This window comes from Haemaphysalis longicornis, unplaced genomic scaffold (genome assembly GCF_048455015.1).
Source record: "Haemaphysalis longicornis isolate Haplotype H1 unplaced genomic scaffold, Haemaphysalis longicornis Haplotype H1 scaffold_4, whole genome shotgun sequence".
Taxonomy (NCBI): domain Eukaryota; kingdom Metazoa; phylum Arthropoda; class Arachnida; order Ixodida; family Ixodidae; genus Haemaphysalis; species Haemaphysalis longicornis.
The window spans coordinates 20,251,270-20,277,131 of NW_027526361.1; the positions used below are offsets into that span (position 1 = coordinate 20,251,270).

The 25,862-nt window shown below is 49.8% G+C and overlaps 1 protein-coding gene across 6 annotated transcripts in view; it reads right to left on the bottom strand.

Annotated features, from left to right (window-relative positions):
- The window catches only part of Dgk (diacyl glycerol kinase 1), a 603,682-nt gene that overhangs the window by 538,315 nt on the left and 39,505 nt on the right, over positions 1-25,862 (bottom strand). Inside the window, exon 1 of one of the 6 annotated variants that reach the window (XM_077706107.1) lies at positions 13,799-13,961. The exons of the other annotated variants lie outside the window; for them this stretch is intronic. The gene's annotated coding sequence lies outside the window, so the exon portion shown is untranslated. Of the gene's footprint in view, positions 1-13,798; positions 13,962-25,862 lie in introns of those variants that run through there. 6 annotated transcript variants of the gene reach the window in all.

Consider the following 25,862-nt stretch of genomic DNA (forward strand, 5'->3'; position numbering starts at 1 on the left):
TATTTCTCTGATATCTGATACTGACTATGTAGCGGGGGTTCGATCCCCAACCGAGGAACCTGTTTTTGTACTTGTAGCGAAAAATAAAACCCTCCGTGTATGTTCCTTTGTCGTACAATGTAAATAACTTTACGTTAAGTGGCAAAAATTCACTTAAAGCTCTCCTTTACAGCGGTTTATTTGGGAATGCAGTTCCCTCGCTCTCAACTCCATTACTTAAAGTACCCTGAAACACTTTTTTTATACTTTTTTAGAACTCTTAAATGCTTACAGAACCAACACATCTAGTACTTCGATTCCGGCGACGCAAAGTACGTAAGCAAGAAATTGATGCTCTATGTTGGTCAGATAACTTAGAAACTTGCTCAAATGATCTTAACACGAAACTGTTTTATTCCGGGATACACAGATTTTAATAACGTCACATCGGTCACGGAAATGGCGCCAGTAGAACGACGCAAGATGCCTGTAAAGGGTGCCCCCCTGCACACAGAGTGTTCTTGCGGAGGAGTAACCTTTAGTACTAAAGAGCACGGTATAGTTAAGGTTATTCGTTTTCCGGTTTTATATTTTAACACGAAAGTGTTTTATGCCGGGATACGCCAAGATTTCACTGACGTCATATCCGTCACAGAAATGGCGCCAGTACACCTTAGCCGAAGCCACCCGCCAGCAGGACGTCGCTCGCCAAGCACACCGACAGCTGACAGAACAAAACAAAGCAGCTGCCGACCCGCAACTCATGCTCAGCTGCAGATTCGCACATTTCAGTTTTAGATGCAAAGCATCTCTTGCTCTCGGCTCCGTCGTCCGTCGTCCGTCGTCCATCATCCGCCGGCCCAGGAAGACACCGGCAACACTGCCGCTCCAGGAGCCCTTTAAGGGGAAGCGTGCTCGTCTCGTGCCGGCCCAGGAAGACACCGGCAACACTGTCGCTCCAGCATCTCATGGTCGGAGCTATGTCCCTCCCTTGTGGCGCCGTCCACACCCCCACTGCGCATGCTCGGCTCATCTCGGGCCAGCCCAGGAAGACACCGGTAATACTGTCGCTCCAGCATCTCATGGTCGGAGCTATGTCCCTCCCTTGTTGTGGCGCCGTCCACACCCCCACTGCGCATGCTCGGCTCATCTCGGGCCAGCCCAGGAAGACACCGGCAACACTGTCGCTCCAGCATCCCATGGTCGGGGCTATGTCCCTCCCTTGTTGTGGCGCCGTCCACACACCCACTGCACATGCTCGGCTCATCTCGGTCCAGCCCAGGAAGACACCGGTAATACTGTCGCTCCAGGAGCCATTAAAGGGTAAGACACCACAGGGCGTTCAGCAAGCCGAGCATGCTCAGTGGGGGTGTTGACGGCGCAACAACAACAAGGGAGGGACATAGCCCCGTCGCATCTAATAAAATTACACCATCTTCCCGTAGGGAAACCCTGAGTAGTATGCGAAACAGCCATGGGCTCAACGCAATTTCCCATTTCGTAGTTCCGGTAAGTGAAAAGTGTGGTAGTTACCATGGAAACCAAACTAAATATAACGGTAGCTACTTACCTCAACCTAACGGAAACGACGAACTGAAAACTAATGGGCACTTGAATCGACCCCATGGCTGCTTTGCATACTACTCAGGGTTCCTCTACGGGAAGATGGTGTAGTTTTTTCGTATCTTATCGATTCATATGACGAAGGAATCAACCATAGTTTTTTCCCCTCTGTTCCGGTCTCCACATCCTTCTACAGCTGGAGTTGCGTCATTACAGCGGAGTAGCGGCTATTGGCCGGCGTTTCTTGAGTTGCAGCAATGAACGCATTCGATAGGCCCTTTAAAAAGAAGGCCAGAAAAGCAAAGCAGCAACGGAAGGCGTATCTACTGCGACGACCAAATCACGCAGTGCCACTCCGTGCTGGCGATAACTGTAGCGTTCGCAGTGCTTCCAGACGCGAAGGAAAAAGTGAAAGCATTTACCGGAAGTGTTGCAGGGTCCCTTGAAGCGAAGTTCGCTGAGCACTGACACTACGTCCCCTCCGCGACCGGTAACAATCAACAAAAGCTGACTGCCACAGTTACATTTTTCATTTCTTTCCGGCTGCAAGTATGCAATCCCCAAATAATCAGCGGGGAAGGTGTTTGAAACAGCTTAAGCGTACCCAAGCCCTGCGTACGAGCGAGAACATTTAGCCGTCTTCGTTTAGTTAGTGCGCGGAAGAACGCTTTCAATGTATTTTGCACGCCGCTAAGACTGTCGTTAAGCTAACGGCTTTTTCACAAGAAAAAAAAATCACTTATCCTCACGTTGCCACCTCAGAGAGATGTAACGGCGATATACAACGGGTTCCCCGTATTATACGAACCTGCTGTGTGACCCTATCATCGCTTCGTTGCAGTAAGCTCAACATAACAATGAATAAAAGGGTAGTATTTTGCGTGTATGCTATGAGGATATTTTTAAAGCAACTGCTAAGCTAACGCAAAGAGAAACACACGCAGTTGCATAATCAACGGTAGGAAGAGCTCTGCGTTCGTTGAGACTCTCTTGAAAACGATGACGTATCGCTACACGAACACTTTCCAAGCGAGCAGCCCGATCCCTCCATGTTGCTTCGCAGCTATTTTTCGAACACGGCTTCAGGGGGAGCGGTGCATTGAGCGCATGCTTAGTCATCCCGACGCTGCCAAGATCTGTGCGGGCTGCCTTGACCGTGAGAGAAAACTCGGCGTGAGCGAAACCCCCGGATCGTACGGTGCTGCCCCACAAATGGCATGCAAGCAGGACCCGGAAACTTCTTTGCGCTCGCGGGAGCCGCTAGGGCGACAGCGTTAGGGTGTAATGCACCGCAGCTAGCCTTGTCTCATGACAATTACGTCACTCAAGAACAAGAATTACAAGCGAATGGCAATGAGATGCTATCTATTGCGCCCCCGCTTAAAGAAGAATAATAAGCGTCCTCTGACTTTTTCAGGCCGCAGCGACGGAGAACGCTTGGGGCTTTCCTCCTCTCCCACCGACTTCAACGTGTTGCCAGATGCGTGGCTCTCTTCGGCAAGTACGTGTCCTACCCTAAAGTGATCACTGCAGGAATAACGGCATCGGCGGCTACCTCTGGTCCCCAAGACTGGTTTTCGTCAATAAAAAGCACTGCCTGGCAGGTGATTACCCCTTTAAACTCTGTTGCTATAAGCAACGCGGGGACGTCCCAAAATACTGTTCTATTCCAATTACAACAGTTATTTGTGTGGCGCCCGAATTCGGATGTGTGGAACATGCAACTGCCGCCGAGAAAGAAAGCCAAACCTGCTAATAGGTACTACTTGAAATGCTCTAGTTCGTGACAGCTTTACTCTCTGTGTGTATTGGGCAGCATCACTCGTCGTTATACTGCGTACGTAGGGGTATTTCGTTCCCAGCAAATATGGATATGTAAAGGGCCCTCAGGTCAACAAAAAAATGCTATGGTTCATTCCTCTGTCATAGGAATCGGTAAAACACGAAAGTGAAATGTGCAGCGAAATCGACAGCTGCGCATGATTTGCGGGTGGGTGGCTGTCCTGTGGGTGTGCTTGGCGAGCGACGTCCTGCTGGTGAGTCGCTTCGGCAAAGGTGTACTGGCTTAAATTCCGGGACGGATATGACGTCAATGAAATCTAGGTGTATCCCGGCATAAACACTTCTGTGTTAAAATATAAAACCCGAAAACGAACAACCTAAGCATAACGTACTCTTTAGTACTAAAGGTTGCTTCCGCGCAAGACGACCCTGTGTGCAGGGGTGCATTCTTTATAGGCCGCTTGCTTCGTTGCACTGGCGTCATTTCCGTGACGGATATGACGTCAGTGAAATATTTGTGTATCCGGGAATAAAACACTTTCGTGTTAAAAAGATTTCAGGGGGCAAAGAAGAATTCTGGTGGAAAAGGAGGCTGTCGGAGCTGGGAACCATATTAATAGATTGTTTGTGCATTCAACATCGCAACCGGCGCGTGTTATGTTTAAAAGGTAAATATGACACTCCGACAGCTTGCTGTCCCATCCTACTTGGTTTCCATTCTTCTGCGAACCCTTATTGTTAATGAGCGGGAATTTCGTTGCGCATTGTTTAGTTATCCCGGCCTCATCCATATACAGCTACTGCGAGCCCGACTCAGAACTTCTAGGTCATCAATAAGATGCCACGGGACCGCATTCCCCTCCCTCAAGAATTCTATAGAGACAAACCGTTACTGAGACTTCCGTACCAATGCAGAACTAAACCCCGAACAATCACAAAACAAATCCAAAGGAGCGCCAGGCACCCGGGGTCTCTTCGGTCACGGAACGGCCCTACCATCACTTCATGGAAAAGATCCAGATGCCTACTGCATTTCGGCCACTCCATGGTTAAAAACGCGGATACATTTTTGCGAAATTGATCAATTTAGATGCAGAATGTAAATAAAATAACGAGGTATCGCAGGGCTGCATGGTGCGGCAACGGTGGCTGAGACGGACGAAGGGGGCGTATGGTCCGTACCAAACATAACTCCCGCAGAAATGACTCTGTTAGCTGTCAACCGCAGAACATGCATAACAAAGTGTCGGGCCTGTCGAAACCAGGGAGAAACATAGTCGGTGGGGAATCGCTCCTTGTCCCATGTGCAACGTGGCTCACGAAGAGTGGTGTGGAAACCTTTTCCTCACTTTGTCTCTTGCCCTATAGCGCAAGACCGGAACGAAGCCAGCCCGTGTTTCTCGGAGAGCGCGCCCTGAACACGGCTGCGCTTCCCCAGGCAGGCCTCGCGTTCTTGCTGCGCCATTTATCTCGGCGTTCGGCGGAAAAAGAGTTTCCGGAAGGACTGGGCCGATCGCGCGCGTCGTCTTCATGAATATTCATCGCCAATTAGCGTCCGCGCTCTTCCAGCAGCCGCCTTCTGCAATACCGGCGGGAAAGCCTGCAAGAAACAACTAAACGACATGGTGCGAAAGTGAGAAAACACGGGCCCACTCGAATAAACACCCTGCCGGGAACCGTTACGCTCCAAAGATAGCATGCAAAGTACCGAAATCGTTTGGGCAAGAAGCCCTGGCGTTCTGTTCGGCGCTTCTGTGCATGGCGCCTCCTTGGAGCGAAACAGCTCCGCTCAGTGACGCTGACGGCACTCATAAAGATCTCAAGATCTGGGATGAAACCGGGGGATCGGCTGGCCGGCTGCCACGAGATAGGTGCCGCCGCGCGTGTAACGATACATGCGTGGCTCGTGTCACGATAAGCTCGCTAGTTCTGCGGCAATTTAGGTAATCTGTTGAGCACAGGTAGCCGTGTTTCAAGCCTGTGTGCAGGCCAGGCAGCAGCAGAGTGTCAATTAGCTAATGAATTCTAACTTTGCTTCGTCAGGTTATCGCAGGTGCTCGCACGCGTTGGTCAGGTACGCAGTACTTCAGGTTTTATTTGAGTAGCAAGCCAAATTAACAAAGCCAGAAAGTATCCCCCCTAAAAATAAGAAAGGAGGATGGTGGAATGAGAGAACGACGCCACGGTACACTTTACTCACCCGTCCTGTACTGCTTTTTTAAGTGCAGCGCACTTTAGGGGCTCGCCTTGTCGTCGTAGGTCGCTCGCTGGACCCAAGTAGAGCCACAAGGCGTTCCGTCGTCGCGGCTGTCGTCGCGGCGTAACCCAGAGACTTCGAAAGCGAAGCGGTTTATATAGTCATAAGTGTTCGAAACTCGTAAACCGCTGGTGCTTGTCGTACATCTCCCCGGTGTTTAGCGCAAAGAAAACTGCACGTACATTTGAGGCGAAATATACGTAATTAACCGGCAGATCTCGCGTTCAGTTAGTTAGGAACGCTCGTTGCGTCGGTTTTACGATAAGCGAAAAAAAGTGGCAGCGCAACGCCGGCACGTGCAGGAGGAAAAGCAAGCACACAAAGAACAGCACTACCGCTGGCGCAGTTTCAAGCAATGGGGCGTGCGAGCACTGCGAAGGCGGTAAATTTGAATTGCAGGGGGTGGTATCAATGAGGTGAAAACGGCGCTACCGCCCATTATGGCGAATCACTGCTCTGCATTTCCGACAGGTTTCACATTGAGTGGAACGGCTTTAATTTTTATTTCACTTTTCTCCTCTTGGCTCTGTTCGCTTGTCCAGTTTTTTGTGCTATTACTTTGTTTTTTCTCATTGTCCCAATTTTAATTCCGACCGTTTTACAGACTTTTTTGTTCCGTCTCTACCTGTCATGTTCTGTCTTTCTCTCTTGTCCGACGCTGTCTTCGCACTATTTTATTCTGTAATAACATAGAACACGATAAACTAGAGGTGTTGTTAAACCCACGAAGAATTTGTGGAGCATGGTACATAAATCGATGACCGAGGCACCCGAAAAGCTCCCTTCCGAGAAGGCGGTAAAGCCTGCTCCTCGTGTTTCAGTAATGGCGCCGTAAATATGCGTTAAGAAGGAACGGCAGCACTGCTATCTTTTCTAAAAATTTGTGAGTAGTTCATTCCCGTCAGCTGCACGTTTCGAAATGTCTAGTTATAACCGGAGTGGCACAGAAGTCGTATATGCATATGCACTGATGTTGGATCTTGAGGTTTTCCACGCCGACGCAGCAGGAAACGTGTGCGTTAGAGTAGAGGCTGTAGTGCAAGACTTTTTGTTAATATTTGTCCTCCAGTTTCCCAACGAGGCGCGGAACGTACGCCCACGGCCGAGGGTTTCGTGTCTCGTGCACGCAAAGAAACGCAAAGAAATGACGCGGCCAGGAATTGAACCTGGGAACGAACAGATCCCTCCCTGGAACAGAATGCTGCTTAGCAAGAAAGGCGTAACCAAAGTCCGTAATGACTTCTTTGCAGAAATTTCCGACACAAACGTGCAAAACGGCTTCATAGAAAAGATGCAGAAGGTAGCAAGAGTTGTGCACAACGGTTGAGTGCGCAGCCCGATTCCGCTACGTACAAGATACGCCCCTGCCGCAGAGGAAACCCGACGCCGCGGAAACAAAGAGGGGCCACGTTTTGCTTGGCTCGCCGCAAGTGGTGTTGAAGGATGACAGCCTTTCTAGCGCTGCCAGTGAACAGCCCTATTCCTCTATTCAGCAGTCGATTTCGTATTTCACGTACTTCCGAAGTTGTCCGAGCCCGTTCGGCCCTGGTGGTGTCAATTGACGCCGTCACATAAAAGGTCCTCTACCACATAAAGAACGGAACCAAAATTTCTAGACTTGGGGGGGAATTGTTATTCAATGAGGTGTATTGCGATAGATATCACTGTTGTTTCGTCTTAGTGGACCTGCACGCTACAAAGAAGAAGAAGCTACGCTGAAGACGAAATTACGACATTGAGGCTGAAAAAACTGGCGATCTGAGTTTCATTCCCAAGCTTGTAAATCTATAAATACGTGCATTACGAAGCTCGTTCTTTGTTTGTTGGTTCACGTAGTCATAAAGTTTTGTAAAATATGCAAAAGTGATGTCTCTGCCTGACATAAACTTTTTACTTGCCAGATGCCCTAATAATAGCGTCATTCATTAATCTATTACTTGCACTTCCAGCTGTATTTTTTGTTTGGGGGCTTATGGAACCCTATAATTTAAGAAAACACACATAAAACAGTTTTGCTTTAAATAATAAAATCAGGGCTGAAAGGGCTAGTGGACATCAGTGCTCCGATGCTACCACGCCCACTGCGAACTCGGCACTGTGCCTCAGGCTCGGTGACCAACTCTCGTACTTGTGTTCAAGTACACAAGTACAGGGGTGGATGCACTCATGGCCTGCCCGTGGGTATCGGCGGTTTAGTGATTCCCCTGTGACTTAAAAGTACGTCAGTGGGCCACCCGCAAACAGACAGACAGACAGACAGACAGACAGACAGACAGACAGACAGACAGACAGACAGACAGACAGACAGACAGACAGACAGACAGACAGACAGACAGACAGACAGACAGACAGACAGACAGACAGACTTTTTTGCATTTACATAGCGCAAGGACGTGCATCGTCTTTCAAAAGAAAGCAGCTGCTCAAGACAGAACCGCGGCCATACTTTCGGAATGACGGCGGAAGGGTGAGAGGCACCGCGCGCAAAACACAAAAAAGGAAGACGGCAAAGGGACGAATAGCGCCGCGAGAGCACGCTGACTGTCTACATTTGACACATATCCGCGAGACGTCGCAAAAGCACGCACGCTTCGCCGGCTGCCGCCGACGTAGAGACATGTACGCGCGCCAGAGTATGTGAAGAGTTTCGCTCGGCCGAGGGGGTCACATCCAGCGGCGCGCGAGCACAAAGCGCCAATCGATGCATGAACGGGCCACCGCCGCGACATTCTCCCTTTGCACCCCTTCTGCATTCTTGTACCCCGCTCTGCACACGAGCGAAGCACAATGAAACAAGCGTGCGGCGCGAAAAGCTGTCAGGCCCGTTGTCTGCGAACGTCTTCCTGTCGGCTGTTCCGCATCTGTACCGTACGGCAAGCGCACAACTGGAGGGTCGGTGCCGCCAACTTGGAAACGAATAGGCAAAGAAAAAAGACGAAAAGAACATAAGCGTGAATCGGTAGCATGACTCAATCCCTTATTCATCGCCTATCGGCGCTGCCAACAACAACAAAAAAATCAACCATGCTTCGCCTGTGTGCACGAAGCGTGAACGAGAGACGTCCCTGCGCAGCGGGTATTGCAACAAAAATCGTCAGAGTAACTCGATAAAAAACGCCTTGACAATACCGATTTCCTTCACTGGTGCGCAACGGTAAGCGAGCCGTCGGATACAACTATGGGCGTGCGTGTCATTGCGTTCCTCGTGAAAGCAGCTATAGGAGGAGTAAACCACGTATGGAGGCCATGATGGCGGGACTATTGGAGCTCCAGCGCATCGAAGGTACAAAAACAAAAAGTCGCTGTACATGTTGTTAAATGCACCTAGCCGATGTTCGCATCCCCGACAGAAAATAAATACAAAAACTTTAAAGTGTTGATCGGCTTCTGAGGTTATTTTAATGGTGCAGAATGGGACGACAGGTAGGTTGGGAGAACTCCTCAAAACAGATTATAACAGAAGCAAACGCGTTAAAGACCTATCGGACAGCATTCATACATGTATGTCTGATTGTTGTATGTCTGTATGTCTGTATGTCTGAGTGCCCAGTCGATGGTTCCGGAAGCTTTACACTCAGTAAAAAATTGCCAGGTATCAGCTTACTTCGCTGCAAAAGGAGTCGAGAAACGAGTCTCTGCCACCCTGCCACGTGACCTCTTCTTCACCGTCCCCCGCTTCCGCCCCTCCCACCTCCCCCACTTCCCTTCCCCCACACACACACACTCTAGCTCCTCTCATGATCAATGTTCCCATGGATCGCATGATGCTCCATTGCATGGTCCCGAGCAATGCAAGTTTGTTCAACGCAATTCAATTTTCCCGCCTTCGCACTGCGTGTGCGCCGTCTGTTGGGACAGCGTGCATCCTTTTCTCCAGCTTTTGTTTTTTGTTCTCCCTGGAACAGAATGAGTTCGAGCTCTGTTTTTGTGGTGTGTGCTTTTCTCATGCCTTTCTACACTATATTTAACCCGGTTTTGTTTCAAATCCTGGGGGTTGTTTAACGCGTCGAAGCCGCATCTGGGCTATCAGGCGAGCCGTAGTGGAGGGCTCAGGATTGATTTTGACCATCTGGGGATCTTTAACGTGCGGCGAAACCTCGGCACACGGGCACTCTCTCTCTCTCTCTCTCTCTCTCTATATATATATATATATATATATATATATATATATATATATATATATATATATATATATATATATATATATATATATATATATATATATATTCCCTATAGACCTGTCTGCCTGTGATTGTGGCTTCCGCACAGTATTGCTTTCGTCGTAACAGGGGATGTCACAAAATACTGCGAAATCATCATGAATTGCAATGTGCGTGCGCAACACCTTTCGAGTGAGCGGTCTGGCATTTCCCGCAATTGACATCCGAAGCAGGTACCTCCGTATTGTCGCGAACCGAGTTGCGGATATGTATAATGAGACGCCACCGTACACGCGCTCGTCACGACTCGGTCCCTACGGACGCGCACTCGCCGAGGCGGCGGCCGCAGGGGCGATCAATGTTGCCGCCGTGACAAACAAGCGACAGCGCCGGGACGTCTCCAATATACGCCCCGCGGGCGCGGCTGCGGCGACGTTTTTCTCGGCGCCCCAAGACCATTGGCCGTGACAAATCGATGTCATCGAGCGGCTCGCGTACGAAACAATCCCTTTATAGGCTCGGATTCCTCGAGAGGAGCGCCGTTCCATAGCTGCTCGTGCGCGCCGCCGTCTGTACGCTGCGGCGATGAATAGAGAGGTTCACGCCGGTAACAATCTCGTTCTCAAATCTATCACCGTCGCCTTTCTTGAGATCACACGGTTGCATAGGAGTGTTTTCAGACGACAATGATGCCGCTCGCTGGCCCCTCGGCGTGTGTATTGTTAACGACTGTAAAGAAAGTACGTGGCTTCCTAATGAGTGAGTGGGTGAGTGAGTGCGAAATTTCTCCGTCCTTCGGATATGGTTGTCTTAGTGCGATCGCAAAATCCATCTCAAAAAAAGATAAGGCGCTTCTTCGTACGCGGCTGTCATCTCATCAAGAGAATCTTGAAGGCGACCTTCGAATATCCGTGCAAGTGTCATGTTTACCTCCCCAATGTGTTATGATGGTCGTATTGGGACATTTCAGTGCAAACGGGAGACAGGCCGCCAACAAACGGCTTCTTGGGTTTATGCCGGAGACATTCTACCTGACGCCGGTTTGGTACGTGACAATCCCCCACCGATCTCCGGGAGCCCGGCTGACTGTGTTTAACGGAATACTTTGTTGGGCGAGTTGGTTCATGGCTTCAAAAAAAAAAAAAAAGTAAAAAGAGCGTAGTGGACAAGGACAGAGAAACACAGTAGGTGAGCGCTCCTCCTGTCTACTGTGTTGCTCTGTCCTCGTCTATTGCACTCTTTTTAATTTTTTGATGACTGTGTTTAATTGTAGCTCATCTCCAAAGTGCTTGTTCAGAGCCCAAATCACAAGTGGAGCCGAGCGGAACGATCAGAACAGTGCAGCGGTTGTAGAATAAAAGCTATTAATTAAACCTGCTACGCTCTAGACCCTTTTGCGGCCTTATTAGCGTGATGACGCAGTCTGGTTAGCTACGCTAGCGCATTTGCGAAGTCACTCGCAGCGCAGCAAACAGATCCGCCGTGGAGTTCTCATTAGAGAGGTAAAGCAGGAGGGAGGACCGGCCCCGATACGGCGCCCGGTGCCAGCGCATGCGCATAACTGGCCTCCTCCCTTTTGCAGATCCAGCTTTCCCGCTCAAAATTCCGACCTCTCAGGAACCTAGCAAAACCACTCTAGGAAAGTGATATTTGGCACAAAGCAATCAGTCAACGTGAAGATGAAAACACTATAAGAAGTTTCTAGGATTCTGAATATTTTGTGTGCACTCCGCTCTCAAACGTTGCTCCCCATGCATTTCTATGGGATAGTTTCCATGGCTCAGCAACCTAGTCGCGCAACGTGCGAGACTTGACACTGAGCACAAAGCAAGTTTTCACCCCCAATATTAGCTGCGCAAAATAACTTTACATTTCGCTAAAAAACTCCCACCTCCCCTCGCGGGAACCCCTGTGTAGATGCGACGCATAGGCGGAGCGGCGAAGGGACCGCGTTTTATAGCGCGCATAACGTTGAGGGGACTGCGTAATCCGGTCCCAGTCGATGACGACGTTGGCGTACTTGTAAAGTGGCGTGGACTCTAGGTGTTTGAGCCAAGCGTGGATGTTGCTTCGCCGGAGAACGGCACACCGGTTATATGCGCAGCGCGCCCGAAGGAGAGGAAACCGCGGAAGAGAGAGTACTGCACATGCGCCGGCCCCAGCGCGTCTGCCGCGGCTATGACGCAACGTGCCGCGGCTATGACGCAACACAATCCAACACAATCCACTTTAATCCAATCCAATCCAAATCAAATCCAACCGAATCCAAGCCAATCCAATCCAATCCAATCCAATGCCCCTCGCGAGAGAGTGTTCGTTATCGGAGAGGAGAGGGGGTGAGCGGCGGAGAGCGCAGCTCGCGCGGCGAGGAGAATGGCAGAGGGGTGGACAACGCCGACAACGACGACGACGCCGGAGGGACAAGGCGAGTGAATCAGATGCTCTGCATCTAATAACTACAGAGTAATCACTGTTGAAAGAAAGGACCGCCGTGAGCGGGAAAGCTGCACATGTATGACTTTCAATTCCTCTGTTGTTTATACCGTGGTGCTTCGTTCCAGTACCAAAACAAAAGCTTCCGCCTTTCGCCACGGCTCCTCTCGGCCACATTCGTCCTTTCCCGTTGGCCTTCCGGTGTGAGCCAACCACTCCGCCCCTGATATAGGTCCCGCCGTCGCAGTTGGCCGACCTCGCACACTTCAGTACGCGTGCTTCGTCAGCAGCGTGTACAGCTTCCCGCCACGCGCAGACACGCACCCGCGGGCCGCCCGAGGGTTGCGCAAGCGGGCCCCATTGTCCCCAGGAGCACGCATAACTCCTGCGTGACCAAGGCTGAGCGGAAGCAACCTGCTCGCGCGCTGTTTGTTTGGCGCGCGCCGGAATCGCGCCACAAAAGCGCGGGTGTTCGAAAAGGCGGGACTCCCTTTGAGCCCTCGTGCGGCGCACATAACACTGCCCGCGGTCCGCTGGCTTTGGCTTCGAGGGGCCAAGACTCGCTTTCACTTCGCAGGAACCGGAAACGTCCGAAATGCGGGGATTTCGGACGTCGTTTATCGCAGTTCCCTCGAGCGTAGCACGGAGGAGCTTTTTCGTAAATATTGGGGATCGCGCGCCTCCGTTCTGCCGGCCGTTAGTTGTGCGCTGAGCGGATTCGGTAAACAGTGTAGAGCAAGAAGGAACACGGTAAAACCAAATAAGAAATTAAATAAAAAAAGAAAGCATCGCTAACGTGGCTGGGAACTTGTAAAAGAGACGGCCGGAAACAGACATGACCTGTACGGGACATGTTTCACTGTATGAGGACCGTTCGCCTGCAGTTACTGCATATTCACGGTACGGAAGTTCCCCTAAAGGAGCTAAGGGGCTCTACATGCGACGGCATAGGGGCGCCTTTTCACGGACTCTCATAGGACGATCGGTGGGGTCTGAATGGCCAGTCGCAGCCTGGATATCCCGGAATAGGGGTGCCCTTCACCTGACGAGTGCCCTGATGTCAGCCCTTACGCTCATCAATGAATGTTAATTCTCTCTTTCGTGTATGGGAATCTTGTAAGCCATTCCGAGCAGAGGAAATGAGCGGGCACTTCTTCGACCACTACGACTTCAATTTCGCTTTCTTTTGCCGTGCTGTGTCAACACCGCGGCGATTCTTTAGAGCCACCGCGGTTTTCTATCACTCGCCGCAGCTACCCACTTGATTAATCACACGAGCCGTACCTGTTGATGACCGCATTTCTGGTTGGCCACTTCGAACTGCGACTGCATTTCTTTCTTTTTTTGTGTGTCTGCACTCTAATTACAACTTCGTTGTACCTACCAGAACCACGGAGATTTTTACTACCCATCCCGCATTGAATGCAAGAGAATTGAGTGGCGCGTTGAACTAAGACGTCGGCGTCTGTAGCAGCGAAACGGCTCCTAAACATCTCATTGGCAGCGACGCTTAGCACATACTCGAAGAAGTGCATTGAACAACGCGCATTGCGGCTGTTTCCTGTTTTGTGAAAGTTCCAACACTCACACAGTGTTGCATGCAAACACTTAGGGGAGTACGCACCGTCAGTGGCGTATTGGCCAACGCTTACCGCCAGCGAGCATCCACAGCTGAATTGCCTCCGTCGCGCTTTCTTTTCACGCTGTTCTTTCCTGCTGCTATGTAGCACTCCAGCTGAACGCCCGAGAGTTTTTAAAAGACGCCGGAAATATCATCTACGCACGACACCGCCATGTTACAAAGGCGACTCCGGAGACCTGCGCACGAGACAAGGAGGCCATGGACAAGGTTATGACGCGGTATATGGGGAGAAGACGCTGACGTCGAACGCCGCCCACGCGTGGCCTTCGGGCGAAATTAATCCCCTCGAAAGAGCCGTAACAATCAAACGCGTTCGCATATAAGAACCCCCGTCACGTATTATATCCCTGAATAAACGAGCATTCCAGCCGGTGTTTTGAGTAAACCGGCTCACAACTCAGGAGCGAATGCTAACCGGTTTCGTGAGAAAAATAAAATGGAATAAAGCAGGCAGAAGCGGACATAGGGCTGTGCAAGATACAAAAGCGAAAAAAAAAAACAGAATGGTCGTAGTGTCATTAGCGTCTTTCGTACATCTTTTATGACAAATGCGTTCAATGAAAACGAACCCGGCCGCGACTAACGACGTTCTTGCCGAAACGTTGTGTAAAAAACAAAAACAAAAAGAACTCGAGACGGATGCCCAGCCATTCCTATTTTTGCCGCTGCCGTGCACGAATGTATACGACGAACCTGGGCACTCAAAGGCGCAGCAGCCACTCGCGGACGCGCCGGATACAGAGCGCGTAACTGAATTCCAGGTGGACGGCTCGTGTTGCCGGCCGAGTCGAGACTCGCGAGCGCGTATACCGCCACGTGCCGTGACAGAAAAAGGAGCCCGTTAGGAAGGAAGGTAGCTGTGCTCGGCGGCTCCGTGTACTGCTCACACGTGCATGCTCCTTTCAGGTCGATCAGGCTACGGGTCGTGTATATAGCCGTGGAGGTACTAAAATGCCGCCGCCTCTTCCCCCTCGGGCCTCGTCTCCCAACTCTGGCAGGCTTGGAGAAAAATAGCAAACACGGGCCCGAAAAAAGCGAAGTCCAAAACAGGCAGAAAAAAAACGCTCGCTCGCAGGCGTGGCGCTGCAACGATCACCACGGAAAAGGGGATAATAAGTAAAGTCGGCGCGGGAGAACGAAATGCAAGAGCGCCCCGACAATGCGGGTACGAGGAGGAGCCTGTCACTCGGGGTGCTAATTAGCGAAGTTGCAGGCGCTGCGCGGCCCCTGATCACGCAACTTCATTAAAGCATCTTCCTGCTGCCGGGCATCATTCCCTCCCGCGGAGGCGGCCCCTGAAGAGCGGAGAGACGGGCTGTCCTGTACGCGCGCGCGGGCTGCACGAGGCGCAATAACGGCAAGGAACGCGGGGAGACCTTTGGGTGAAACTCGATGTGACAGCGTCGAGGCAAGAGCGTGCGCGTAAACGGAAATACAGCCCGCCTCGACCGCGGCCGCTGTTCAACTGACGTCAACTGAGAGCGCTTCTCCTGCGTCAGCCGGGAGCCAGCTAATTTTCTCGCTTACGCGCGTGCGAGGGCATCCGGTTGCTTAGTTGCGTTCATGCAGTTTATACTCACTCGCGCAATGCGGAACATTATTTTTTTGTCTCTCTGCTGTTGCATTCATTATACACGGCGGACTTTTTTTCATACGAGTAACAGAAAAAAAGGGCCGGTAGCCGTTTTTCCGCAATCCTTACTTCATTTGTGTTCACTGCGCAAGGTAGGATAAAATTACACAAGGAAAGAAGGAAGAAAAAAAAACATCTAGAGGCGCGCTCACACGTTATTTGAGGATACTAACGAACCAACTGGGGACGATGTAAGGGCATTTAGAGGGTGCTTTTTCTCTGTGACACCCTCACTCGAGCGTGTGTGTGCTCTTTATTCAGTATTTGCTTTAGCAGAGCAAACGCTGAGGCAGTGCTTTTCTCGTTGCCCTGGCTTACGTTGCGCGTACCTTGTTGTGCTAACATACAGGTGGGAAAAAGAAACAGAGCCGATTCATGTGCACGAAATGGGATTGGTGGAAATACCTGCCGAGCGTGCATGCTTTTATTATAACTGAGCGAACAACGACAGTTTCCGCAAAATTATGCTTGCTGTTCAGCCATCTTTACCCGGATCATGAGAAGAAAGAGGAGATTCGTGGTGCTGCAGGTTTTTTGCCGTCTTTTATAACCACCCACCCGAAAAAATTGATTTATTATGGGGTTTAACGCGCCGACGCTGCACAGGCGATGAGGCCCGCCGTAACGGAGGGCTCCGGATTACTTTTGACCCTCTGGGGATCTTTTCGTGCCCCCCCCCCCCACCCCCCCCCCCTTCTCCGATTATCGACTCCTCGACCAGTTCCCTGATAAACCAACTATGATCTGCCTACATGGTTCGGCATAATAGCCATTAGAACGCAGCGTGGAAGGAATTTAGAAGTAAGAATATCATCGAAAATAAAAAAAAGTAGAGAAAGAGAGAGAGAGAGAGAGAGAGAGAGAAAGTAACACAGGAAATCAAAAAGAATAGGTAACCAGATACGAGCCTCCGTAATTCCCCTTCTACCAAAGACGCCACAGTATAGGCGCTTGCACCAAGTGTCAAATGGTTTTTAACAATGGCCTCGTACCGCTAGGCACAACTGCAGTTTTCGCAACACACACTGTGCAGCGTAACCACCAAGACATAATTTTTCGTTGCTCGTTGCTATATTAACGAGTAACGTACATAAACCTGAAAATGTGCTCATGCTGCAGCAGGTGATTTGTGTGTGTTTATTCACGGCAACATTGGAGGCTTTGGGCAAAAATAATTTTTTGGCCTCGCCACAGACATTGGCGTTATAATTGCAATCGAAGATTAAGTCCAGTCCCCCCCCCCCCCCCCCCCCCTCTTATTTTCTATTCTCCACAGTCACAAAACCTGAATCGGATCGGCCTGAACCGGACGCAGGCCTCTCAAGAAGGAAAGAATGGTGCACATATTTCATAAGCACCGCAGCAATTGTTGAGGCACTAATGAAGATCCCCTTAAGAATAACGTCTACACGAGCCAATTAAAACACATGAGCCATTCCACTGTGTGAAGGTGGATGACTAGCGAAGCTGAGGTGACACAGAATTCTAAAAAAAAAAGTACGAACTGTTGGCCTGGGTCCTGCTGCGACTAGCCGTTCCTTGACGTCATTCAGTTTCAATACATGCTATCAATATTAGTAGTAGTAGTAAGTATTGTTGAATAAGGCGGACTTAGCCTTGCATAGCTGCCGGCAATTGCTCCGCCCGGCCCTTCCTGGAAGGGCTCTAAGTAATCGTCCCCAATACCATATCAGAGACTCTCAAAGTCATCACACCTCACTTAGTCCTAAAATAACAGACACACAATGTCACCACACCTCACTTGGTCCTGTGGACTGCAAGAATCCGAGTAGGAGACTAGACACCTCTCTTCGCACAATCCAGTGGTCCCTAGGAAAAATAATGTCCTCCGATGTAGCATGGGGCACTCCTAACTTCCGGAGATCACGAAAAAAGTTCGTCCGCTCAGGGTTGGTTTTCGAGCAGTTCATAATGAAGTGATCAATGTCACCAGTCACACTGCACGAGGGGCACAAAGGGGATGAAACAATGTTGATTTTATGTAGCCAAGCTTGTGTACGGGCTGAGTCTGTTCTTACTCGGTGGAGCAGACAGGCTCTTTTCAGGTCTTTCGTCACGACTGGTTGATGAACTGGTCGCCACAGCTGTCTAAAGTGCTCGCGAACGGTCCGTTTCTGTATGCGTTGGAAATCGCACCGCGTTTGCACCGTCCTTGTAGAAGATAAGGCGTCCTTGGCTAAGCTATCAAATCGGGGGTGCAGGCATGTTCGTTTGTAGCGGAGAAACGGGGCACGGCAGCTTAAAGTGCACACGTCTTCACCCGTCCCGCAAACTTCGAAATTTTCAACGTGCCTGGCGTCTGTGAGTTCGATGTACGCGGTATCTCTAATTTACGGGTTCGATATACGGATTCTCCCGATATACGGGTCCGATATGCGGGTTCTCCCATTACGATGGTAGAAGAGAAGTGACATAGGGAGCGGCTACTCGTTCTCCCTTCGAGAAAGTTATAGCAAATGCGGAGCCAAATAAAAGCGATCAACAAACAAACACGAGCGCCTCACGCTTTTAAATCACATTCCGGAGCTGAATTTTCGCACGCCCGCCTCTGTTGATGGACCAGAAAAAATTATGAAGCCCTAGCTATAAACTTCGCTGTTTGGCCTTCTCTTCGCACGCCATCTTCCCCTGAGACTGATATTTTCAGATTACTGTCGATAAGGCCGCTGCATTGGTACGACCACTGTCCCGGCATTGCCGTCACGCGTGGGCCTTGCAGCGCAGCTTGTGTAAGCGTGACGTCGCCAATGGCTTCAACATCAAAACGGGTTCGCGAATGACGTGCATAGATTCTGCGGTGCGTTTCGCTCTTCTTTTCGTTCAGCGACGGTCTTGCTTCGCATGACGACTTTTATATATAACTATTCAGCGACAGAACCTAGCTAGGATTTCGCGTTCCTGGATGAAACGCTCCGACGACACGTGACAGCCGACGGCGCCGACAAGGGAGCGAGACAAGCGCGCACGCTTGAGAAGTGCAGGCGACAGAACAAACCGTCCTCTGTGAAGCCGACGCTGCAGCGCGCATTCTTCGTCTAACGACACGTCAGGCCACGTCCACTTCCGCGCCGACAGCTCCCAAGTGCGCTGACAGCAGTGCAGCGTGGCGACGACAGCAGCGCACCGTGGAAGTGTCCGGAGAAACATAAAGCTACAAAATAAAAGCGGAGATGGATAATTGAACTGGGAGCGGCGGATATATAGATACAGATAAAAAAAGGGGGGGAGGATGCGGGAAGGGGCGAAATTCTCAACGACGGTAAGATTCGGCAACTTTGACGAGGCGGTCCAAGAACAGCAACAGCAGCAGACCCCGGGGTGGCACGATCTGGCCCACGCTTCTTACGTATCCTGGTCGGCGTGAACGTAGAGTTGCCAGCCGAGCGAGTTGACAGCTAAGATGACGTCGCACTTGCGCCTCTGTGGCCGTTACGAACTGTCTTGTACATCGACAGGCCGCGCCCGATTCAATCACTTCCTCGGCTGGACGCTGCGGCCAAGGAGCTCAATATCGATGCTATACGCGTTGGCGATAAACGTCGGATGTGTATGGGCGTGGGCGCTTCTGTGCTTCCCCTTCTCGTAATTGGTGGTCATGGGGAAACCCCTTCCCGTAAAGGCCTCTCAGTGTTAGCAAATCAAAACTCATGTTCCCAAAATTTGAGTTGCCCGGCGAGAAACCGTTCTCAGAAATGCACTCTCTTGCTACTTGGAAGAGAGGCCCGCATATACTTAGTTTATTTTTCTTGCCTTTATACACACACATAAACAACATGTAAGTTGCGTGTCTTTAAAATGTGCGCAAAATGATTTTTTTTTAATAGTGAATCGAATATACTCTCCTCTTCTATTCCGCGAGTAAATCGAATAGTGCACATTCGAAGCTATTCGACATTAGCAATGCTTTTTGAACAATTCACCGACATATTTCATATTTTCAAGTACTCGGTACCAGGCAGTGCCGATGTATTTTTAACACGAAAGTGTTTTATTCCGGGATACACAAAGATTTCACTGACGTTATATCCGTAAAGGAAATGACGCCAGTACAACGGAGCAAGCGGCCTGTAAAGAATGCACCCCTGCACACAGGGTCTTCTTGTGCGGAAGCAACCTTTAGTACGAAAGAGTACGTTGTACTTAGGACTGTTCGTTTTCGGGTTTTATATTTAACACGAACGTGTTTCATGCCGGGAAACACGAAGATTTCACTGACGTCATATACGTCACGGAAATGACGTCAGTGCACCTTTACCGAATCCACCCGCCAGCAGGACGTCGTTCGCCAAGCACACCCACAAGACAGCCACCGACCCGCAAGTCATGCTCAGCTACAGATTTCGCTACACATTTCACTTTCGTGTTTTACCGATTCCTACGACAGAGAAATCACCACACTTTTTTTTGTATTCTGTAATCTCAAGAACGGCCACCGTTTGACACCGCGCGACGCGCCACCGCTATCGAAGTGTTGTCCTCTGCCAGAAAAGGAGGAAGGGAAGAGATTGAAGTGTGGAAGCGGAAAGCCTAGAAGGAGGACAGCAGAAGACTTTCGTCTTTTGACGACATTTGCAGTAAAGCAAGCGTATATGCGGCCAATTGTATCTTTATGTTGGGGCCGTGCAGCCAAGACGATGACAACGAAGAATCGCTCCCCGGAAACTAATCATCGTCATTAGACCGCGCTCTGGTGGCTGGCTCTCGCTGATCGATCACTCTCTGCCAAGACCCAACTTCGCAGTCTCTCTTGCTTTGAGACCCAATCTCTTAACCTTGGTAAATCTCAAGTTGAATTGTAACACGCATTTAACCCTACGCACCCATATGCATACATATTGTCGATGGGGGTGGACTCGTGTGACGACTGTGCGGGCCAATTTTCCAATTTTCGCTACCAGATTTGAATTTCATAATCACGCGTTAAACAACACCTGGCGCATGCGTGCAAAGCGAAAAGTATATTAGAAAGCTCTGCGGTGATTCATGACGCCTATATTTGGTTGGCGCCCACTGATCTCGCTGCAAGCGAGGTTCTTACTTTTCTCTCTGGTGCCGGTATACATCCACTGCGGAAATGATGAAAACGCTACGAACACCGCCAAAACAAATGCAGCGGCGAACTCCGGCGTTCTGCATATATATGCGAAATTTCTGGATCCGAGGCGTTGCCGCTCGACAAGCGTGTATACGTCGAGGGCGAACGAGTCTTTCGTTAAAGTAGCGAGATTTGTAACTTGCAGAAGGAACGTTCTTTGCTATTTTGCAAGCAACAAACGAACTTTACAAAAGTTAAAACGAGTTAAATTTATGAGATTTAAAGCCGCTACAAAGGACCCTTAAAGTAAACTGCATCTAGAAAAGTATTTTTTTAAGAAGTTTCGATAACTTTATTATTTTCGTACGATTATAACGATGGGTTGCATCTATTATGTCAAAGGAATATTTTATGGTATGGTTATGCGATGCGATAGCCGTAACATGCACACATATCGAGACTTCGTCAAGCCACAGTTCACTCCAAGTGCGCGTGAGCACTTATACTTCTTATAAAGCGTTTCTCTGTGACCGCACCAACATACCACAATGAAACTCGCGAAGTCTACGACAGGTAGTACAGCCCCATGTGCGCACATTACTGCCCTTCCCGGACACCTTCGTGCCGGCTGCATTCTCCGAGACTAGAAGGGACGCCTCAGGTCCATGGGCATGCCCCGCACGAGTGTCACGTGATTCAAGAGCTCTCTACACGCTTGCGAAGTCAATTACACTGGATTATTCTGAACAAATTCGTCAACGTTTCTACCTAGTCACCCTACCTACAATCAACCAATCAATCAATCAATAAATCAATAAATCAATAAATAAATCAATTCTACCTATACCTCTTTTGCTTTATTTTATTCAATTTTCTTTGGCCGTAAATATACCGTAGCAATCAGGGTGAATCGCTCGGCCACATCACTAGCATTTGTAAAGAAAGTTCTCTTTACTGAAAATTGTGTATTTATGCGTAATGTAGGGTTCCCTGCCACTCTAATAACCAGGGCCCTTGTAATTTGTGAATGAATAAATGAACGAAAAAATGAATAAACAAATGAATGAATGAATGAATTAATTAATAATGAACAAGCAAATAAATATATAAATACACCGTCCTGGCTCTCCCTTAGGGAGGAATTGATCTCGAGTGCTCATTAACCGCTGAAGAAACCCGTAGCAACTGTGAGATGGAAAAGCCGCATCACCGGAATCGCTGCAAGAAACTCCATCGCTTTATCTTCGTCAGGAACGAACAAACCAGCGCAACACACATTTTTCCACACAACACACACCGCGTAGCACCGACTCATGCGTTTCCTGATGCGCGAGCCGTCAGGTGCTGGAACGCTGCGAGATAAAACGGTCCTCTAATAAACCATACCGGGGCATGTGCTCCGCAGAATTGCTCTTTCATTATTTCCTTAGTTCTGGGACGACGACACAAGCGAGATTCCAACCGAGCTTTATGTGGGAGGCTCGGTGGGAAGCCAGCAAGCTGCCGTTTCCGGTGGTTCATGCATCTCAAACCACGAAGCGCCCTTGCACTGCAGCCTCGTCTTACGAGAAATCGCTTGTTATACGGAGGCCGCTCAGCACACCGCTGGTTGCGCTCTGATGTTCGCTTTCGTTAGCATAATTCGGAAGCCGGCCTGGCGGCCAGGCACGAGGTACTTGAAATTGGGCACTTAGAAAAGGGGGGAACGGGCGTAAGACGAAGGTCGAGGCTCGGCGGGAAATAGCATCGGGCAGAGGAAACAGCCCTGCGGCACACCGCGGCGACGCTTGTGCCGCTCTGCTGCCGGGACGCGCAGGGCAGCAGCAAAGCGCCTTATGGGTAGGAAATGAGTTACGGCTCATTTCCGAGATTATACCGTTTCTCACTCGAAACGCCTCGTGCCCCGACGCTTATTTTCGTTTGCTACACTCAAGTTTAAAAAAGGTACAGTATAGCTGTTTTCAACCGCTCGTGCCGCTCGCGGGCAACAGAGCTTATTAGCCATTTTGAATTTTTAGCAAACTTTAAGCTTCGATTTTTTAAAGCAAAGCTTTACAACATTCGTCCAGCGGCTTCGCGGAGGATGCGCAAGTTAACCTTTTGACCGGAGACACAGCCCCGGCGACGCATGGCGTGATTCGCCGAGCCCGCTTTCGGCACTGCGCACAAGGCCTCGTTTTCACTCGTTCTGCTCGTGTGAGAGGCGGCCGACCACGGCTGCCGACCACGCCTGCAGCCTCCCATGCATGCGCCGCTGGGTAGTCTCGGGCTACGTGACTCGTCTCGCGCCCGGCGGAGAGGAATGGCGCATGCATGGATGAATGAACAATGAACGCCGTGAATGAACGCGGCGTTCGCCGGCCTCCTTCAGTGAGCGCTGCACGGGACCTAACGGCTTTGAGCCGTGGTCGGCGATACAGATACATCAAAGGTTAACCAAGCAAAACCAATACTCAACAAGACTAAGCCAAGCCTTTGCTTTGCATATCCAAGGTGAGCTGAGCTAAGCCACAGACATTTTTTTTCTGCGCTTCGATGCTACTATTCTCGAACGCAATGGAATGCATTACATCACCATGCAGTTGTCTTCACAAAGCAGTGTAGCGTGGTCTGACAGCCCTAGTAGGGCCTGCAAACGAACTACCACGTAGTGTTTAATGTGTTACAAGAGAGATTTATTGAGACTTTTGCCTATATACCTCATGGACATCAGGTCTATATCCGAATAAAGTCGTTCATTCCTTCATTTGTTCGATACGACGAGGAAGCGGTAAAGCTGCACGTTATTTCGCTTCGGGTACGCGCCCGCTTGCTTTCGCCCACCCTATACCTTTTTACCCGCAATGGAAAGGCACCAACACTGTGGGAGAGCCGCCAATGCACCCATGTTAGAAAACGATGCACTAGAGAGTGGCTGACCTGACCTGGAAGAGAACAGGAGCAACGCGACCTGACGAACTCCGTTCAGGAGGTCGTCAGCAGAATACTACATAAGCGAGGCCTATGAACCTCACAATGTTCCCTACAATCACTTCCACCCACCTCGTATCTTTCAAAAAGTATTCTCTCCCTCCACTCACCAGCTCCCACTTTTTTTTTTCCGCGCGTGGTGAAGAAATACGCAATACAGTTAAAGCTCGATATAACGAAGTTGACAAATATTCGCTCTTTTTCGTTCCATGCAGGTTTTCTTTGCATGCAGGTTTCGAGTTAGGGCTCACGTAAATGAATCAGAAACGAAATCGAAATGATACACATCAGTGGCTGTGAATTTACCCTTCGAAGATTTATTCCACAGAGAAAAACTGCGTGGTTTGCTCCTGCTGCTTTCTCACGAGCTTAGTCACTACGCGGCACTTCAAAGAATCAAGGTCACAGCCTCGTATTTGGAAACGAAACTTGAGCATTACTTTTCCCTTTTGAACTTTTCGGTGCGTTTCAAGAACCAAACTTACGCTGAAAGGGCCCCTTTTCGTGCACTTGATGCTATTTTCCGCCCTCAAAATTGCTGGGATACTGTACCGGCCGGCGAGGTTCTTCTTTCTCGCTGGCGGAGACAGCACTTAAAATTGCGAGCTTGTCTTGAAAAGGCAACTTTTATTTTCTGGCCGCAGAACTCATCATCGACTTAACCGACACCACTACACGCCGACAGACAGGCCTAGCACCTAACCGATACCGCACTCAAACGTGGAAACGCGCGGTAGTTTGCCGTGCGGCGAAATTTGCTAAATTAGCAACATTTCACCAGCCGATTTTTCAGTAAAAGTGCAAAAAAACAAGGACTCATCAGCGTAGCGAATTCGTTACATCAAGGTTAACGGTCGCAACGCCTTCGCTACATAGAGGTCGCCAACACATGGGCTTCAATGGGGGTGGAAATTTGGATTGAAAAACTTCGTTAAATCCAGGAATTCGTTACACACAGGCTCGTTACATCCAGGTTTAACGGCACCACGAAATATAATGACTTGTTTCCTTGGAAAGCAAGGAGAGTTTGTGCGTGTAAGCGTAAAAAATTGCAGAGGAAAGGTTAAAACATCACTCATGCGATCATTAGAACGGTTCCAAGAACATATATGCTTTGCGTGTAGTGAAGCGCAAGTTCAGAGAAATTCCTCGATTGCTTTGCCCGTTTCTCGATCTACCAGCAGTGTTTTACGCACTTAAAAACCACAGGATAGATAAAATCGTGTCTTCGTTGTTCGTAGACTTTCATCGGCACTCTGCTCTATCGAAACGAGAAGTCATGAAAGCGGCGATGGCACGCCGTTGGTCTCTGATTGCTGGACCATCCTCTGACGGCAATGAAAGAAAAATCTCGGAGAGGACTATCGCGGCCCCCGCCTCAATATGTTGCCATACTGGAGCCACGTACAGTAATTTTAGTTCACCCCTACTCGGGCTCCCCTCGACTTTCACTCTGGGGGTTGTCTTTGCGAGGCGTATTCGGAAGCGCCTCCGCTTATTACGCGGTAGCACAGAAGCTCCAACCACCCAGGTCTGTTTGACGTTGCCGAATCTTCTGAAGCAGGGCGCCGCGCCTGCGCATTGGCGGATTGTGGCGTCAGGAGCAGAGCGCCGGCGCGAGGGCCCCGGAGCGGACGCGCACCGTTCGCCAAAGGATGACGCCGCACGGTTCCCGCGAGGTGTCGAGCGGCATAAAAAGCAAACGAAGATGTTACGAAAGAAGCGACTAGAGAAAAAAAAAATATCTGGGCAGAACACAAACAAGCATCACAAGCAAATCAAGGTGTTTCAACAGAACTCCAAAAACGAATCCGGGCTTACGAACCTGTAACGAACCTGCAAGAAATCGCCTCAAAAGTTTTTGCGCCCAACCCATTCTGACCCAGTTGGGCTTACTGTCTCGCGTGCTGACGCTTACTCACCGCCTCGCTCACTGGACTGCCTTGCTCAGTCTACCGCTTGGTTCCCAATCAACCACCTTGCCTGCACTAGACATGTTTCTTAGGGATGATCATCTCCTTTTTCGTCGTTATAGCATCTGAGAATTACAATGGGTCCATAGCTTACTGCAAGTCCCATTTCCGCGTTTTAACATGAAGCCACGGCGGAAGTTAGGACAACGCCTGAAACCATGCTATCTGAGCTATTGCTTCAGCCCGTGCTGCTATGAACCCCATTTCTCGTACGCGCGTATGTCTTGGCTATGCGTGCCACTTATTGGAATCTTTTCTGTTATTAACTGGTAAGTTGCTAAACTATATATCAAGCTGGCATGTCAAGAGACGTGGCTATGTAGCTCTGGAGGCACGCAGAGTGCAAATAATTCCTCCAGGAGCGGCATGGAGTAATGACAAGGTGTCTGAGACGTGCAACGTAAAGACGGAAAA